Genomic DNA, 16,205 nt, shown 5'->3' on the forward strand with positions numbered 1-16,205 from the left:
GCATGAGTTTCTGTCCTGCCTATTGCTGCCAGCTCACTTCTGTCCTATTGTATTTTCATCAAACTGGTTGTGAAAAATTTGACCTACATAGTGAATTTTAACAAGAGCCAGATATAAAACCAGAAATTGCTGGTAAAGCTCAGCAGGTCTGACAACGTCTGTGGAGAGAAATAAGAGTTAACATTTCAGGTCCAGTGATCCTTCCTCGGAGTTCTGAGAAGAGTCACTAGAACTGAAACAGTAACTCTGATTTCTCTCCACAGGTGCTGCCAGACCTGCTTTTTCTGTTTTTGTTTCTGATTTCCAGCATCCACATTTCTTTCGGTTTTTAAGAGCCAGACAAATCCTAGTTAGCATGTTAGATTAGTTTCCCTGTAATTCCATTTCTAGAAATGCCTAAAGAATGTTTACAAATGTTGTAAATAATGCTTTGATAAAACTAATACAAAATATATTTGGAATATTATTCTAAAATTGGAGCTGTGAGTAAAGTTCAGTTTAAAAAATTGACAATAATTGTAAAATGCAAAAGATGCTAAAATCAATCTTAAAATTGGTCTGCTGAGAAAAGGTTTAATGAGTTTATAAAGGTTTAAGATCAAGTATAATGTCCTTTATGATGTTTGTATCTGTAAAATTGCACATAGCACAACATACTATAGTGTTCAAATAATGAACTATAAAAATGTTACATTATATAGCAAATGGTTGTATGAGAGTTTGGAATCTTATGCAAATTTACCAGTTATTGAAAGCTGGTCATTTTTTACAAGCTGTCTCTTAAGATTGTGTAACACTACATTAAGTAACATTTCAATTTTCAGGCCGATATAGTTAAACTTTCATTAGACACCTACCTTTTATCTGTGAGCCATAGCAAAGTAGATTCTTGCACTTATTTCTTTTTGCCTCAATAATTATTTCATCACTTTTTAATGTATATTTCTGCAACTCCTCTTGAGTCACACATTCATTTAAAAACAGAAAGATGAAAAAAAACCCAATTATTATTAAGTTTAAATGATATTAATTCATTATTCTTTTTTGTCTACTTAAAAAGAACATTTAACAGTTATTCTTACCCTGTGAGTCTTCAATATTGTATTAATCACATAAATCTCTCATAAATCCAAACAAACAGAAATTTGTATCTCTTTGCCTCTGTCTTCTTCTTTCCTCCTCTTTAAACAGAGATTCTGAGCTGATTCTAAAACACATTGAAATGTATAAGCTGCCAAGTAAGAAACAGACAGGAAGCAGATGTAATCTTAATTTAAAGGAAGGCCATTTATAGAAGCAGATAGTCCCTTATCTGCATTAGATTATTGTATTTAAGCAGTGGTATTGCTACAAAAACAACTAATTTCTCATTGTATTACTGCTTGAAGATAGGAGACAGAGGGTGGTGGTGGAGGGTTGCTTTTCAGATTGGAGGCCTGAACCAATGGTGTGCCACAATGATCGGAGCTGAGTCCATTGCTTTTTGTCATTTATGCAAATGATTTGGATGTGAATATAGGGAGGAATGGTGAGTAGGTGAGTTGGTGCAAATAACACCAAAATTGGTGGAGCAGTGGACGATGAAGTGGACAACAGGACCTTGATCGGATGGGCTGAGGAGTGTCAGATGGAATTTAATTTAGATAAGTGTGATGTGTTGCATTTTAGTAAGGCAAATCAGGGCAAGACTTATACAATTAATGGTTGGGCTTGTGGAATGTTGCCAAGCAAAGAAATCTTAAAGATGGAATCGCAGGTAGACAGGGCAGTGAAGAAGGCATTTAGTACAATGGGCTTTATTGGTCAGTGTATTGAGTACTGAAGTTTCAATGTTGTATTGTGGCTGTATAGGACGTTGCTGAGGCCACTTTTGGAATACTGTGTTCAATTCTGGTCTCCCTTCTACAGGAAAGATGTTGTTAAACTTGAAAGGGTGCAGAACAGATTTATAAGGATATTGCCGGGGTTGGATGTTCTGAGCTGTAGGAAGAGGCTGATTAGGCTGGGGCTATTTTCCTTGCAGCATTGAAGGCTGAGGGGTGACCTTATAGGGGTTTATAAAATCCTGACGGGCATAGATAGGGTGAATAATCAAGGTCTTTTTCCCAGGGTAGGAGAGTCTAAAACTAGAGGGCATAGGTTTAAGGTGAGAGGAGAAAGATTTAAATGGGACCTACAGGGCAACTTTTTCACACAGAGAGTGGTGCATGTATGGGATGAGCTACTGGGGAGGTGGTGGAGGCCGGTACAGTTACAACAATTAAAAGGCATCTGGACGGCTACATGAATAGGAATGATTTAGAGGGATACAGGCCAAATGCTGGCAAATAGGACAATTATCGATTTGCTCAGCATGGACTAATTGGACTGAAGGGTCTGTTTACATGCTGTACAACTCTGACTCAAAGTAGGGAAGTCTTGTGCCTTCAGATTTTAATTATTGTTGAGTATTTTACTTCTTTTTGATTGTTGTCTTTCATTTTCACTTTCTGTATGTGATTTGAGATTGATATATTCTAACTTGCACTTGTAGTTCAGACTTTGCCTGCAATTCTCTTTGGAGAGTTTTAATCAGATGAAAGGTATGTATTTAAAATGAATGAAAATACCGAAGGGTTGAGAAGACTCACCACCTCTCCAAGTGTCTCCAGTCTCCTGCGCCACCTTAAAACACAGAAAAATAAACCAAAACATGGAATATAAAGGCAGAAAATAAAGAAATAAAGTTCAACTTTACATTTCTTCTTGTTAAATGCTCAGCCATGGGCTTTTCTCCAATCAAATATAGTTAACAATATTTGCTGTATCCAATAAGAGATGAATCAGAAGGTTCCTTCAGTTGAAAAAAACAATGTTATTGCCTGCTAGACACAGTAAATTAAAAAGATGTGGCCTCAATCACAAGGCCTTTGTGCAGTCACTTGTTGAACTCTCGCTGCTTTTTCAATATTCTTGTTTTTATTCCTTTACCAATTTTGGTTTGCAGGTATGAACGGCGAGTTGTGAGCTGAAGATGACTTGTGAGCTTTGGGAAATACTTGTAGTAAAAGGAAAAGAACATACCAAATAAGGTCTTGTTAGTTTGTGAAGCTAGGCCTGGAGGCTAATTGCAGGCTGATTGTTTTTTATTCTTAAAAAAAACAGTTCTTACTGACACAATGACCCCGGGAAGAGCAGTGTGTTTAAACAGATAGCAGTCAGCTGTTAACAAGGTGGGAATAATCTGGGAATTGGTTCTGGCAAGTCTGTAAGAGACCCTATATTCAAACAGATGACAGTTGCTGAATGGTAATTGAGGCCTCGGGAAAATACAGTTAGTCTCTCAGGGTAGAACCAGAGTTGGAGTTGTTTGTTTTTTGAGCTGTTTGTTTTCTGGGAGATGAGTTTAGCCACTGATGACACAACGCAAAGATTTGAAAACTCCCTGCCTAATCTCCCTTACCAGCTTTCAGATGCAGGAAGTGTAGAACGTAGGGTTAAATGTATTACTGACTTGACCTGCGTGAATTGAAGAGGTGACCAGAAAAGCAACCAAGAGAGTCCACACCAATGCTTGCAAAACAGCACATTGTAAAAACAATATAAGTATTCTGGCCAGGTTTACTATTTTCTTTTATGTATCCCTTAACTATATTTGTTTGTCTGTCTTTTGTGTGAATGGAAGCTGCAAACAAATGTTTTGGGTTTAAGGCACGGATATCAATTAGATCAACCTGTGGTTTAATTTTTTTCTCTGCTAAAGTTATTATTTATTTAATAAATTGTTAAGTCTTTTGTCTAAGATGCAAAACCGGTGTCTGGAATTATTTATTTGCAAAGTCTGGGATTGGTTATTCAAACGTCTGGTTAGGAACCATTGGAGTAACTATTGAGAGTCTTCACAAATTTTCATTTAATTGTGTTGCAAATTCGGAGGTAGAAAGGCTAATTTGATTCAACTGTCAGTCTCCGTATCGTAACACTTGGGCCTTTACACATACAGCGGATAGTATCCACTACAAAGAAAGATAAAATATTTGTAGCCCTTTTGGATGTGCTTAAGGATTTAACCTGAGATTCCAATGGTAGTAACAAGCCTTCTCAGCCTAAGTTTAGTTAAGACCATAGACTAAGAAATTGGAAGAGGAGTTTGCGCCTGTTCCACAATTCACAGCTGATCTGACATTCCTCACGTTTGCTTTCCTGCTTTTTCCCTATAATAACCTTTGATTCCTCCAATGATCAAAAATCTATCTCAGCCTTAACTATACACAAGGACTGTGTCAAGGAGTTCCAAATAAACCTAACACTCCAAGAGAAAAAAATTTCTCCTCATCTCAGTCTTAAATTGGCACCCCTTTATTCTGAGACTATGCCCTCTGGTCCTAGACTCTCCCATGAGGGGAAACATTGTCTCAGCATTTACCTTGTCAAACCCCTTAAAATTTCACCTCATTCATCTCAACTCTATTGAGTAGAACTCCAAACTATTTAACCTTTGCTCATAAGGCAATGCCTCCATACCATGGTCATCCTATGGTAAGAAGTGAACCTTCTCAGAACTTCCTCCAGTGAAATGATACCTTTAATTAAATCAGGGGACCAAAACCACACTCAGTACTCCAGATTTGGTCTCACCAGCACCTTATTCAGTTGCAGTGATACTTCCCTACTGTTATGCTTCAAACGCCATTGAAATAAGGAACCGGCATTCCATTAGCCTTCCTGATTACCCACTGTACCAGTGTAATCGTTTTCTGTTCTTCACGCACAAGTACTTCCAAGTCCCTTTTTATTGTATCTTTCTGCAGTTTTTCCCTACTTAAAAATGAATAACTTCATATTTTTCCACATTATACTCCATTCCAAATGTTTTTCCCTCTTACTTAACCTTTCAATATATCTGAAGACTTTTGGATCCTTTTTGCAACTTGCCAATCCATCTATTTTTGTGTCATCTGTGACAGTACATTCATTTCCTTTCTCCAAGTCATTAATGTATATTGTAAACAGTTGTGGTACTGATCCCAAATTACAAGTTGCTGACCTGAAAAAGAACCCCTGATCCCCATTCTATTTCCTGCCCATTAACCAATTCTCTATCCACGTCAATATACTCCCTTCAAAACCATGGACTCATATCTTATGACTTAATCTTTGTGAATACCTTGTTGAATGATTTCTAGAAGTCCAAATATAAAATATTAACTATTCCCCTCTATCCACTCTGGATAAATACATTTGGCATGATTTCCCTTTCATGAAACCATGGTGTCTCTGCATGATTAGATTGATTTCCAAATAAGCTCCTTATTACTTCATGAATAATTGATTCCATCATTTTCCTAACAGTAGATGTTAAGCTTATCGGCCCATAATCACCTGCTTTCTACCTCCCTGCCTTTTTGAATACAGGTGTCACACTGACAGTTTTCCAATCCTCCAGTACTTTTCCTGAGTCCAAGGATTTTTGGAAAATTGCATCTACTATCTCTGTAGTTACTACTTTTGGAACCCTAGGTTGCAGATCATCAAGGCCGGGGAGACTTCTCTGCCTTTAGCCCCATTAGTTTGTCCGATACTACTTCTCTAGTGATGGTGATGGTACTTAATTCCTCCCTTGTTTTCTTTAGTATTAATGGGATATTTGAAATATCTTCCACCATTAAGACAGATACGAAATACCTCTTTGACACCTCTACAATTTCCTCGCTCCTCATAACCATCTTCTCTGATTCATTTTATAAGGAGCCAATGTTCACATTGACATTTCCCTTTATATATTTAAAGATGCTGTTATTGTCGGTTTTTATATTCCTCACTAGTTGCCCTCATAGTTTATCTTCTCTATCATCCTTATGGCCTTCCTTTGCAGGATTCTGAATTTATCCCAGTCTTTGGGGCTATCCTTATGGCCTCCTTATATGCTTTCTCTTTTCCACTTAATACTCTCTTTACCATCCTTGGTTAGCTACGGTTGATTTATCCTTCTCTTAGAATCTTTCCTCCTTACTGGGATGTATTTTTGCGTGAGTCATGAATTAACTTCTTAAATGCCTGTCACTCCTTGCTTACTGTCTGTGTTCCTGATTTCATTTCATTTCTACTCTTTCGAGAAAGAGCTTCTTGAAATTGCAGCTTGTTTGTATATTCCATGTCTGCTGAGCTTGTTTTCAGGCTCGATAATCGTAGGTAAGTTTTCATCTCCAATGTAAAAAGAATGCTCATGATGGTGTAAATAAGTTAGGAGATGAGGACCTTTTCACAGCACCCATGGGGACTGGCTGACTGGTTTCATTCCCTTTCAAGAAAATGTTAATTTCAGCTCCGTTTGTGTTTAATCTAGTTGGCATTGGTTTCATGAAACATGGCCAACCTGTGTGGTCAGGTGATCCCTGTGGCCATTTTACATATATGTTTTGGTCTGTTTTAAAAATTGTTTCCATCCACGACATTCCCAGGCATTAAATTGGCTAATAGAATTCAAAGATCAATGGTCTGTACTTTATATTGTCAAGTCAATGGTAACAGAAGACAGCTTAGAGAAGAATGAACAGCAACAGAAATGTGTCTGAGGAAAAGGGAGGGAGCAAGAGAGGGACAGCAAAGAGGGTTGGAGAGAGAACAGGGAACTATAAATCATAGTAGATGACATTTAGCCCATTGGGTCCTTGCCAACTCTTTGTAGGAGTAACTTATAAGAATCAGTTCCCTGCATTTTCTCCATGTTGTTCATTTTTATTTTCTCTTTAGATAATTAATCTATTTTTATTTGAAAGCTTCAATCAAGATGCCGCCGGCATACTTTCAAACACTGCATTCCAAATCATAACCACTTGTTGCATAAAAAAAACTTTCCTCATGTCATCTTCACTTCTTTTGCCAATCGCTTAAATTTGTTTCCTCTGGTTTTGAACCCTATCACCAGTAATAACGCTTTCTCCCTGTCTACACTGTCCAGACCCCTCATGATTTTGAACCCCTCTGACAAATCTCAATCTTCACGTCTCTGAGGAGAACAGCCCAGGTTCTCCATTCTATGGAACTCTAGTCCTCCTTCCTGGAAACAGGCCTTCACTTCCATCCAAAAAATAAAGCCCAAAACTATACAAAGTACGGTCCTGACCTGAAACGTCAACTTTCCTGCTCCTCTGATGCTGCCTGGACTACTGTGTTCCTCTAGCTCCACACTTTGTTATCTCTGACTCCAGCATCTGCAGTTTTTGCTATCACAGTACTCAAGCTGGGATTGAGAAAATTTTTTCTACAGATCTATCATCACTTCATTGCTTTTATCTTCTGCACCCCAATTTATAAAACCCAAAATCCAGTTTGCTTTTATTAATTGCTCTTCTCTCATCCTGACACAAACTTTTATCTGTCATTTGTTCATATTTCATCAGCGTCTGTCACCTCTGGAAGTTCATCACTATCCTCCTTATAATTCATAATACTTTCAGGTTTTTTGTCTGCTGCAAAAAGGAGATCTAAGTCAGTAATATATAAGAAGAAAAGCATGGGTCCTAATAGGGGCCCACGGAGAACCCCATTATGTACCTTCTCTAGTCTAAACAAAAACATTCACAACAATATTGTTTTCTGTCACTAGCCAGCTTCATATTCATAATGTAATTGTCCTATTTACTCCATGGACTCTAATTTTGATAAAACGCCTGTTAGTTGGGACTGTATAAATGTTTTTTGGAAATCCATGCGCACAACAACTGCATTTCCTTTAGGCACTCTCTCTCTGTTACCTTGTCAAAAAGCTTAAAACAAATCAGCTAAATGTGCTTTGCTCTTAACAAATCCCTGCTAGTTTTCCTGAATTAATCCACATTTGTCCCAGTGACTGTTAATATTGTCACAAATTATCCTTTCTAAATATTTTTCACTACTAAGATTAAATTGTTGCTGGCTACAGTATTTTTGAAATAAAAACCGAACAAACTGCAGATACTGTAAATCAGGAACAATAACAAAGTTGCTGGAAAAACTCAGCAGGTCTGGCAGCATCTTTGAAGGAAAAATCAGAGGGAGGAAGGGTCACCGGACCTGAAACATTAACTCTGATTTTTTTCTTCACAGATGCTGCCAGACCTGCTGAGCTTTTCCAGTAACTTTGTTTTTGTTCCTGTTTTTGAAATTTTGTTTGAAGAGTCAGCATTTGCAATAACAGAAATCTAATGGGAGGACCCACAATTAACTAAATAAGTTAAAGAAAATATCAAACTTAAAAGTGGATAATGGTGCAAAATTAGGTGGCATTTCAAAAGAATGTAAACAACACAGAATGATTATAGGAACATGAGTAGGCTGTTCAGCCCGTTGACCCTTTCTCTCCTTTCTTTGGAAGGTCGGTGCAAACTCGATGGTCCGAATGGCCTCTATTTGCACCGTAGGGTTTCTATAATTCTGAGATCATTTCTTGTTCTTCAAACCAACAGAATATGGGCCTAGTTCTCCAAATTTCTCTTCAGAGGACAGTCCCACCACTCCAGGAACAAATCTGGTGAGCCGTTGTTGCACTTCCTCAATAGCAACAATATCTTCCTTAAGATAAGGAGAGCACTCGACTCCTAGTGAGGTCTAACCAAGCTCCTATACAATTGAGGCAAGAATTAATTACTCCTCAAATCCTCGTACTATAAAGGCTAACAGTCCATTAGCCTTCTTAATAGCGTGCTGCAGCTGCATGTTGGCATTCAGTGACTGATTGACAAGTACACCTAGGTCCCTCGTATAACTACACTTACTAACCTCTTATTGTTTAAGAAATACTCAGTACATCTGTTCCTCCTTCCAAAGTGGATGATCTCACATTTTTTCACATTTTATTCCACATGCCATGTTCTTGACCATTCATTACATCTATCCAAATTCTCCTGACACTACTTTATAATCTTCCAAACAACACACATTCCCACTTAGCATTGTATCATCTGTAAATTTGGAAATAATACATTTGGTCCCCACATCTAAATCATTGATATGTATTGTGAATAGCTGGAGCCTAAGTATTGATTTTCTTTACTGATCTTCCACTAATCACAGCCAGTGTTCCCTTTGATTTTCTTTCCAGCTACATGGGCTTCCAAGGTCTGTGTGCAATAGCAACTTCCAGAACTGCAAGTTAATACCATGACTGGTATCCCAACGCTGATTGTCGTGCCCAAAAGCTTGGAGCAGCTCTGCAGCCATGTGGCTTAGCGCTTAAAGGGCCTGTTAATGCAAGAATGACACATTCAGTCCTACTGTCTGTTAGTCAATCATTAATCTGTAATTCCCTCCTTTCCTTTTAATTTTTCTAACCAGCCTCCTGTGGGGAACTTTATCAAGTCTTCTGAAAATCTAAACGTGCTACATCCAGTGGTTCTTCTGTCAATTTTGTTAGTAACATCTTCAACAAACACCAATAAGTTTGTCAAACATGATTTCCTATTCACAAATCCATGCTGACTATGCCCAAAGAGAACATTATCAACCAAGTGACTATTTATCCCTTCCTACATAATATAGTCTAGCATTTTCCCTACAACTCATGTAAACCTAACATGTCTGTAGCTTTCTCTGTCACTTACTTCTTAAATAACAACACTTGCAAGCTCTAATCTGCAGGAATCATTCCAGAATCTACAGAATTTTGGAAGATAATCACTAAAACATCGAGTATCTCTGTAGCTACCTCCTTGAACAGTCTGGGATATAAACCATCAGGTCTTGGGGATTCGTCAATTTTCTTCCCCAATTATTTCTCCAGTACAATCTCCTTACTAATGCTACTTTCCTTCAACACCTCATTCTCCCTGACCACTTGGATCTCTATTTCTGGGAGATTTCTGATATCTTGCTCAGTGAAAACAGATGCAAAGTCATTTTTTTCAGCCATTTCTCTAATTTCCATTATAAAGTTTCCTGACTCTGTCTGTAATGGACCCATGTTGGTTTTAGCCAAACATTTCCTTTTTACATACCAATAGAAGATTTTACAGTCTATTTTTGTTTTGTATGAGATTACATTCATATTCTATTCTCTTCCTTATCGGTTTCTTGACCCTCCATTGTTGTATTCTATAAACAGTTCAATTTATAGAATTACTGCTATTTTTGGCAAAGTGTTGAGTATTTACACCTTGAAATAATGTATACTTGCTGTGAGGTGTACAATAGTACTTAAAAAGATTAAGGAGGGAAAATAGAATATGAAAGAAAGCTAATAAATTATAAAACAATAAGTTTCTATAGATATTAAAAAAGGAAATAGTTAACAAAGTGAATGTTTCCATTAGATTGGAAGGCAGTGAATATAACTCCTTTAAAAAGGAAAGGAGATAAAAAGCAGGCAACTACAGATCTGTTAGCTTAACATCTGTCATAGGAAAAACAGAATAAATTATTATTAAGTAATTTATAGCAGGACACTTCGGAAAAATCAAAGCCATCAGGCAGACTTAACATGGTTTTGTGAAAGGAATATCATGTTTTGACAGTTTTCTGCAGTACTTTGATAAAGCAATATGTACTGTGAATAAAAGGCAACCAGTGGATTTCCAGAAGGCATTTCATATGGTGCTATATCAAAGGTTAGTGTAGAAAATATAAGTTTATGGTCGATAGGTAACACATTGGTATGGATGAAAGATTGGTTCGCTAATAGGGAAAAGAGAGAAACATAAGTGGGTGATTTTTTTATTTTGTTGGCAAGATGTAGTGAATGGTGTGCCACAGGGATCACTGTTGGGATCTCCACTTTTTACAAATTATATAAATGATTTGTATGAAGATGCTGAAGATTTGGTCGCTAAATCTGCTGCTAAGTTGAAAAGTAAGTTGTGAAGGAAGCTACAAAGGGATATAGATAGCTTAAGTGAGTAGGTGAAGATTTGGCGAATTGAGTAATGTGGGAAAAATGTGATATTGTCTATTTTAGCAGGAAGAATAGAAAAAGTTACTAACTGATGATAGATTGCAGTTAATTAAATTGCAGAGGGAGCTGGGTGTCCTCATGCCTGAATCTCAAGACTAGTGTGCAAGTACAGCAAGCAATTAGGAAAGCTCTTATTATTGGATAGTGAAGTGAATTGAATTCAAAGGTAGAAAAGTTAAGCTTCCGTTATACAAGGCACCGGTGATACCATATCCAGCAGACTGTGTATTGCATTGTTTTTCTTATTTAAGAAAACATATAAATGCATTGGAAGCAATTTAGAGAAGGCTTACTCAAGTAATACCTGAAGTGGGTGGGTCATCTTATGAGGAAAAGTTGGAAAGGCCTTGCTTGTATCTGCTGGAGTTTAGAAGATTAAGTTGAGATTTGAATATATTGTAAGGAAGGGGGTAAAATGTTATTGGGGTAGGTAGAAATGTGGATTTGAGGCTACAAAAAGACTAACCAGGTCACTATTAAATGACAAAGTAGGCTTAAGGAGCCAAATGACCTAATCCAGCTCATAAATCGTATGTACAAATGTAATTCTCCAGTATTCTGGCACTACCTCTGTATCTAAGGAGGATTGGAAGATTATGGCCAGTACCTCTCCAGTTTCCAGGCATACTTCCCTCCATATCTGAGATACATCTCATGTAATCTTGGTGACTAATCAATCTTTAAGACAGCCAAGTTATCACAGTGGTTAGCACTGCTGCCTCACAGCACTAGGGACCTGGGTTCAATTCCAGCCTGGGGTGACTGTCTGTGTGGAGTTTGCACATTCTCCCTGTTTCTGCGTGGGTTTTGTCTAGGTGCTCCAGTTTCCTCCCACAGTCACAAAGCTGTGCAGGTAAGGTGGAATTGGCCATGCTGAATTGTCCACAGTGTCTGGGGATGTGCGGGCTAGGTGTGTTAGCCATGGGAGACGCAGGGTCTGGGTGAGTTGCTCTTCGGAGAGTTGGTGTGGACTTGATGGGCTGAATGACCTGCTTCTGCATTACAGGGATTCTTTTCTAATCTATTCTGTGAAAGATCATGGGACTTGATACACCTTCTTCTATGTCCTTTACCTACCCCCACATGCCAGGCCCTGTCATGACACAGGCTGCTTTCAACACAAACAACTTGTTTTTCTTTCTCCAGGCATACTACCATCCATCCTTTGACTGCTTAACTGTTGTTCTCATTCTGTGGACTCCATCTCTCACCATTCCTCCCCTTCAGCCCCTGTCTTCAGCATATGTACCTAGCTGCTATAGGTTCTGAAGAAGGATCTCTGGACTTGAAACGTTAACTCAACTTTCTATCCACAGATGCTGCCAGACCTGCTGAGTTTCTCCACCACTTTCTGTTTTCCATCAATTTTTAGACCAACTAATGTCTCAATTGCCTCCTCTTTTGTTGTGATTTGTGAAGCATTTCCTTCCTTGTTAAAGACAGGTGTAAAGTATTCATAAAGTCCTTCAGCCATAGCACAGGCTTCCATTGTAAGTCTCCTTTCAGGTTCCTAATCTGTCCCAGTTATCCTTTCCCAATCTTTTACTGTTTATGTACCAAAAAAAAAACTTAATATTCCCTTTTATTTTCCCTGCCAGTTTCTTTTTATCCTTCCCCTCGCTTCTCTTATTTTCTTTTACTTCCCATTTGAACCTTCTATATTCAACCTGATTTGCAGTTGTATTTTCTGCTTCATCTTGTTCTCTCATTACTTGCAATTTTTGTTGTTCTTGTGTAGACTTCTGAGTAATCTGCATGGCATATTTCAACCAAAGGGGAAGTGATATGGTGAGGATGATGGGTTGTGCAGGGTTTCTTAGCTGCTATTATGAGGAGTATTACAGAGGAGGCACTCACTATGACAGTGTTTTTAGTTCCAGTGTGTTCATTTCTTTGGCATGTTGGAACAGCTGGTCTTCAGAAATCTCAGGATCATTCACTGATGCCAGTGAGGGTTGAAGAACAGGCCATTAACTGGTGCCAATGAGGCATGCAGTGCGGGCTGTTAGTAGTCCCTGGTACTGCCTTTTTCAAAAAGCCAAAGGAAACTTGAACAACACAGGAGTAAAAGTTCCTTCGAGAAATGTTACCCCAAATCATTCACCGGGTTAAGGAAACACAATACTGAAACAACTTCATAGAGGTTTACAGCATGGAAACAGGCCCTCCGGTCCAACAAGACCATGCTGCTCAGTTTTCACAATGTTTTAAAAAAGTTGCTGAACTGCTTTGTAACTACATGTCTAGGAAGATTCCGAATCCCTTAATGAATTAAATACAGAAGCAGCTTGAGGAACTGATAACAATGGCTGTCATTTCTCTCGTAGCGAAATCGACCAAAACCCAATTGGGTCCATCAGAATAATAACAATGACTAGAGTTTTGAAAGTTTAGTCAAATAAACTTTAGAGTTTTCACTAAACTCAATATCAACAATGGGTTCTGGTTGTTGACATTAGATGAGCAATTAAGACTGTTTACTATCTTTATCCCTCCATCTGGGTTTGCCTCAGCCCCAGAGATGTGATTTATATAATCAGTGGTGTGGGAGGAGTGCCTTAGGAGGTAACTAATTAGCTACTTAATGGCCTCAAATAGCAACAGAGAGTATTAGTTATTCAACGCCTCTCCATTGCTGGTATATACCTGTAGGCAGATAGTTGATGGGCACAGCCCAGACATAAAGTCCAATTCTAAGCAACCCCCTCCAACCCTAGATGCAGGCTGGCAGCTGGCAACCTACATTTAGAAATAAAATTTTTCTCCAAATTATATAACAAGAGCAATTTATGCAACTTAATGATACAAAATAATGGCTCTCAAAATTCTAAGCTCCAATGGTAGATTGTAGCAAAGGTTAATTTGCAAAATACCTGGTGACAAAGCAAATTATGACTGAACCTGGAATTGCAAGGCCACCAACATAATGCATTTCCCAACCTGGCTGAACGGTGTCTTCACCCACTCCAAACATACAGCAAGGGTTAGGGTCGAGTCAAGGCATTCTCCTGTCAGTAATATCCTCACTCCTGGCCAAATGTTATCTGGAAACGTGGTCAACCTGATGTCCAAATTGTTAGAGCGGAAGAAAAGGGTTCATCCACCTGCTTTTCTAGCCTGCCCCACCCCCCTCACATGAATATCTAGAATTGGTAACATCAGCTTGTGTGAAAGTGGTCAATTGATTAATAGCTGGTACCTAAGATTTTCCAGCAATTCGGAAACCACATCTCTTGTTCCTTCTCCTCATGCACCAACACCTAACCAGCCTTCCTCTGAGGTGGGACCCCAAGATCTGAGCACTGCTGCACAGGAAGCTACCAACAAATTTAAGAGCTGCCTCCACCCTAACAGTTGATGCTCTGGTTTTGCTTAGACAGGGAGGTCAGGTGCGATGAAATTTCCAAACATTGATGCCTTACATCTCCCACACTGTCTCATTTACAGCGGAGTCCAATTGCAAGATTAACAAATAATGCAAAATTAAAGGGAAAATTTTCAATAGTAATAGGGAACCTCCAGCTTTTAACATGTTAAAGTCCTAAATGCCCAACTGGCATCCCTTACTTCTGACGACACTAAAGACAAATTCTAGGAATGAGATTGCATATCATTCCCATATCTGTAGACATCTGATCATTATGTGCCTGCTCTAAATATACTGTAGTCAACTTGAACACAGTGTTGTAATTCTAACAATCCAGTGTTCTTAACATTATACGTATTTCTGTTTTAGTGAGAATAAAGTCGTACCAATGTTTTTCAATACATTTTTTCACATTGTAGACCGAAGTTCTGTAGTTATATTTGACAGACTGAGGTCAGTACGTTTGTTAAGTAATTCTGTTCTTTTCCATGGAAAATTTCAGTGTTTCAGATAGAGAGATTTATTCCCCAAATGTAGGAGGAAGTGCAAAAACACTGCAACTAACAAATGTAAGGTAAAAGAGACCACAAATCCCTGATGATTTCTGAAAGCAACTCTAGCAGAAATTTACCTCTCTAAGTGAAAAATCTTAATAGCATTTACCATATCTTATAACCATAAAACATGTGGGGGAGGTGGGTGGCGGGTAAAGATTTAAATGAGTTACAAAAGCATTTAAAATGAATCCTTCATCTCAAAACTGAAAATAAAAAAAATACACAGGTAAAATATAATGTGATGTGAAGCTCTTTGGGTTAAAAACAACCAAGGCATTCCTTGCTCAGTTGTGGATCTGTCTGTGATGTTTTAGAGAAAAAAAGAGTTGCATTCATATAGCACCTTTAACAGGCTTCTCAAAGCATTTACACAAAATGAAATCTGTAACAATGAATGCACTTTAGAAAACAATATAGGAAATCAGCAGCCATTTAAACACACAGCAATTTCCCATAAACAACAATGCAATAATGACTAGATAATTTTTTTTTTCCTAATGTGATAATGGGATAAATACTGCTCAGGAAACCAGAAGATATCTCCTGCTCTTCTGCAAAATGGTGCCATGGGATTGTTTACTCCCAACTCGGGAGCAGATAGTGTTTCAATTTAAAGGTAAAAACCGAAAGAACTGCGGACGCTATGAATCAGGAACAAAAACAGAAGTTGCTGGAAAAGCTCAGCAGGTCTGGCAGCATCTGTGAAGAAAAACATCAAAGTTAATGTTTTGGGTCCAGTAACAACAGAACTTCCTCAGAACTGATGGTAGCTGGGAAAATATCGGTTTATATGCAGAAAATAGGGAGGGGGAATGGGTTAGGGAGTAAATGATAGGATAGAGCCTGAAGAGAGAGAAGAGTAGTTGGATAGACAAAAGACTTGATAACAATCTGGCTGGGAGGGTGAATAGCTGTTAATGGGGACTGTTAGTGACTGACAATAGTGGGTGTGTAGTAATGGCAGGCTATGTGATAACAAGAGTCGTTCTGAGGAAGGGTCACCGGACCCGAAACGTTAACTCTGTTTTCTCCTTCACAGACGCTGCGAGACCTGCTGAGCTTTTCCAGCAACTTTGTTTTTGTTCCTGATTTACAGCATCTGCAGTTCTTTTGGTTTTTACGTGATAACAAGGCTGGTGTGTGGGGTAGGGAGCAAGGACATGGGAGAGGTTAGGCCCTAAAATTATTGAACTCGATATTGAGTCCAGAGGGCTGCAGGGTCCCCAAGCGGAAAATGAGATGCTGTTCTTCCAGCTTGTGCTGAGCTTCACTGGAACACAGCAGCAAGCCAGAGACAGAGATGCTGGCCAGGGAACAGGGTGGTGTGTTAAAGTGGCAGGCAACTGAAAGCTCAGGGTCTTTTTTGCGAGCAGAA

At 38.5% G+C, this 16,205-nt stretch overlaps 1 protein-coding gene across 3 annotated transcripts in view; it reads right to left on the reverse strand.

The window, feature by feature from the left end:
* LOC109912800 (toll-like receptor 2 type-2) overlaps positions 1-16,205 on the reverse strand; it is an 86,176-nt gene that overhangs the window by 9,688 nt on the left and 60,283 nt on the right. Inside the window, exons 1-3 of one of the 3 annotated variants that reach the window (XM_048597987.1) lie at positions 13,780-13,801; positions 2,631-2,664; positions 1,083-1,207 (exon numbers count right to left, since the gene is read on the reverse strand). The exons of 1 other annotated variant lie outside the window; for it this stretch is intronic. The gene's annotated coding sequence lies outside the window, so the exon portion shown is untranslated. Of the gene's footprint in view, positions 1-1,082; positions 1,208-2,630; positions 2,665-13,779; positions 13,802-16,205 lie in introns of those variants that run through there. One more of the 3 variants, XM_048597981.1, reaches the window with a different exon arrangement.

This window comes from Rhincodon typus, chromosome 1 (genome assembly GCF_021869965.1).
Source record: "Rhincodon typus isolate 14 chromosome 1, sRhiTyp1.1, whole genome shotgun sequence".
In the NCBI taxonomy this organism is placed as follows: Eukaryota; Metazoa; Chordata; class Chondrichthyes; order Orectolobiformes; family Rhincodontidae; genus Rhincodon; species Rhincodon typus.